Source organism: Sceloporus undulatus, chromosome 2 (assembly GCF_019175285.1).
Source record: "Sceloporus undulatus isolate JIND9_A2432 ecotype Alabama chromosome 2, SceUnd_v1.1, whole genome shotgun sequence".
Taxonomy (NCBI): domain Eukaryota; kingdom Metazoa; phylum Chordata; class Lepidosauria; order Squamata; family Phrynosomatidae; genus Sceloporus; species Sceloporus undulatus.
The window spans coordinates 250420179-250424265 of NC_056523.1; positions in this window are offsets into that span (position 1 = coordinate 250420179).

Below are 4087 nucleotides of genomic sequence, written 5' to 3' on the forward strand. Positions count from 1 at the left end.
CGTCACATAAGGGAGGGGGAGGGGAGGGGTAAAAAAAGGAGGGGGAGGAACCGATTGGGCCGGCGCCAGAAGGAGAAGGAACTGTGGGAAGAAGCAAGACAAGGAGAGAAGAGAGGGGTCTGCGCGCGCACCCTCCCAAGGTTCCGCGTTTATTGCGCAAGCGCGGGAGAAGAGGAATGGAACGCAGTCCACCAGGAGTGGCATTGTGAAGGCGAGCCGTTCCTTCGTCGGAGCGGCGTCTGCGCATGCGCGGAGGGAGCCCGGGTTTCTGGTGTTGTATTTTCCTATTCCCGAGAGTGGCGCAGTTTCCCTCAGAGTGAAAGCAGCAGCAGCAGCCCTCTTCCTCCTCTTCTTTTCTATTTCGTTTTAAAATTGTTATTCAACATAAAGAGACATACAGATACAGCTATATACACTCATATATATACAGTACATACATACATACATACACTGTAAGACCTACATATAAAATGTGTGACAAAAAAACCCATAAATTAACATAAACAATATTTAGTTAAGGTATATATATCTAGCACATATACTTGCTATACTAACATTTACTATGTGAGTATATCTGTATTAACTAAATTGCCTTTGAAGGGTTGGTACTTTCATTTCTTACCAACTGCATCCACACTGGAGAAATAACCCTGTCTGGCACCACTTTAACCCTTTTCTGGCTCAAGTGCTATGGAATTCTGGGAGTTGGAGTTTGTGGGCCCTACAACAAACTCCAACTCCCAGAATTCCATAGCACTTGAGCCAGAAAAGGGTTAAAGCGGTGCCAGACTAGGTTATTACAAAGAAGCTAAAACAGCTAAAAACACGCATATAAATTCATGCTGCTTAGCCATGCTCAAAATGGAGGGCATTTTGGAACACCTCCTGGACAGAGGGTTGGAAGGAATGGAGGACGTGTCTTTGAAAAGGAGGACGTACCTGGTTGCCCTGCTCCCAGCCCTGTATTAAGGAAATATGACATCAGTTTTGACTTTTCTGATGTTTTGGGCTTCATTCTCAGAATCCCCAACTCTTGGCTTCTGGAGTTTCAGTCTAAAACATCTGGAGGATCAAAGAGTGAGAGCTCTCTTTGTCTGCTTCCGTCTCACAACTACCAGCCGCTTGAGTGATGCCAATGCAATTACTGCATGGGCCTCTCACCCTTGAAATCAGTAAAGATAGAAAAGCACCAAGGGCAGCTTCCAATCCAGGCAATAAATGCATACCTCATCTTCATCTTACAGCAGTTATGACTCACCATGCCCCCACGGGTTTACATCACAAAAAGGTGTATACATGCAGTGTCTCTTCTCTGCTGTAGCATTTACTAGGTATGAGAACAGCAGATGGCCATTTCAGCCTAGTCTATGGGACAGGTTGAAGCCTCATCCAGCCTTCTGGACCCAGTGGGCCGTGGGTGAGTTTTATGTTGGATCAGAATTCCCATTATTATCATCATTATGTTTATTTATGTCCTGCCTTCCTCCCAGCACAGGGACTCAAGGCAGCTGACAAGTCTAACCCATCCAAATCTAAGGCAACAGGTTGGGAAAGGAAGCCTTTAAACTGGAGGCAGGGAGGGGGGACTTCCGAGGCATAGTTATGTTTTGGTCTGCAGTTTCTTATCAGCCCCCACCAGGAACTGTGGCATTAGTAGACTGAAACCAAGTTGGTTCCCTTCCCTTATTAAAGCTCATAAAACAGCTACTAAGAGTGGTCTTTTTGTCCAGTATGTATGATAAAGCGAGGAAGAGGTCAAGTGATCTGTGTTCCTGGATGGCTCTTGCAAATGTCTGGAATCAGTTTACAAAGATTTAAGTATCAGTGGCAGCTTTCGTGATTAATACCACAGCTGTAATTCTATACAACCTTTATTTGGAAAATATGCTCAACTGAATAAGTAGCATGTCCCAGTAAGTATGATTAGAATCAAGGGACTATACCAAAAGAAGTGAAGATTACAAGAAAACTGCAGGCACTGAGGGAGAAAAGTAGTCTACCATTTCAAGGCAGAGTTGGGAAATAACTAGTTAATTAAAGTTAAGTAATTGGTTTAACATTTTCTACCTATTTTATATAATTCACTACAGCCCCTAAGCAATAGTCAAGTTAAAGAAATGCATTACTTGAACTAGGTTATTAGAATTCATTTCACTGTGTGCGTCTTCCTTTCTCAGATTCAATGTATCAGGAAAGCTTGTTGCTTCAGAAGTCGTAAAACTGGAGGAAATGGATCACATAGCTATGTTGTTAGACCTATTTACAAGATGTTGGGGGGGGGGGCAGAAACAGATGTCTTAGGTTAGAGGAAAAGACAAATGGAAAAGGAGGGGAGTGACATATAGAATGAAACGTATAGAATGGTCTTGTTGGGTAATTTGATAATTCAAAATGAAGATGGCACAGATTTAATTGTGGGATTAGTGGCTCTTGGATAGAAAACATGCAGTACCACACTTCTTCACTGGGATTGTAGAAGAGGAAGTGATTCAGTTGTGCAGTAATGTTCTGCATATTCGCAGACCATTTCCAAGTATTTCTTATTAAGAATTCTCCAGCCTTAATTCACTCACTGAATTTTGTAACTATCCATGTATTATTGTATACAGTGGGGCCTCGGGTTACGAAATATTCGTTCCACCATTCCTTTCGTAACCCAAAATTCGTAACCCAAACACTTTTCCGTTAGCACTGGAAAGCCTATAGCTGCACTTTGCAGCATTTGAATTTCGCGCAAAAGAATTTCGTAACCCGAAAAATATTCGTAACCCGAAACAGTTTTTGCCAATCCAACTTTTCGTATCCCGGAAATTTCGTAACCCAATCATTTCGTATCCGAGGCACCACTGTACAGTGAATCAGTGTTCTAACTGAAATACAGATTCCTTGAAGAAGCTTTTTAACAAAGCAAGACATTTGAAAAGTTAGTATAGTGTACAGAGGCCCCTCCACATTTGCTGTGGTTAGGGGTAAAGGACCTCCATGAAAATGGAAAAAACGTAAATAATATTTTTTTAAAAAACCCAACACTATTCATTTTACATAAGAAACACCTCTCTAGGAATCTCCAGCTCCTCCAGCACAACTCTATGGTCAACATATTTCAGATGTCAACCATAGAATTATGCTGGAGGACCTACAAACGCCTAAAGGGGTGTTTTTTCTAGTAACCTCTATGTGCTCCAGCACAACTCTGGTCAATTTACAGCAGAATTGTGCTGGAGGACTTAGATTCCTAGAGAACATATTAATCAAAACCACAAATAATCAAAGCCACAAATGTGGAGGGATAACAGTTTATATTATTGGGACGGTGGAAAGAAAAGGTTGTAAAATGATTTGTACTTTAGGATAGCTCAAACTGACGTTTACCAGGTGTATTTGACTTCCACATTTCCCAGTCATCATTATGGGCTTTGTATTGCATCTGGGGGAAAAAATTCTAAGTTGGAAGAAGGCAATGTTAAAAGGACCAAAAAGAAATGCTTTTGAAGGAGCCAACAACAAAATTTGCCACTACATTCAGCTGTGACAATCACCATGTCATGTTCTACAAAGCCCCTGATATGTCCCTAAACTAATTTTTTAAATAGAAAGATAACTTAGCTAATTAAATGATTTCATTAACTGGTGTTGATGGAAATGGATTAGTTCCCTAATTTCTAGCACTGGACATTATACATTTTCAAACATAATGTTCTAAGTTCTGTTTCAAAGTGCCAAGGGAGTTTCCATTTGTTTTGGATATGACTTTAGCCAGTCATATTTATACCCAGGACTGAAAGATGATGTGAAAAGCAGTTACATCTTTACATAATAACTAAGCTTTCCAAACTCACTGTCTGTGGGGAGTTCTTCTACCAAATCCCATGTTAAGAGGTTCTCACCAGTTGGCTTTGTATTTAATTAGAACTACTTCCATACTACTTGACTGACAATATAAGCATCCAGCAGTTTGTGGGTGTGTGGGGAAAAAACACAAAAGGATCTAAAAAGTGTGAGATTGTCCAGCAATTAAGCCTGATCTGATTTAAAGTTTCTACTCTTGCTACAGACCGTGGAATGATGCACACCAGGACCACAAAAA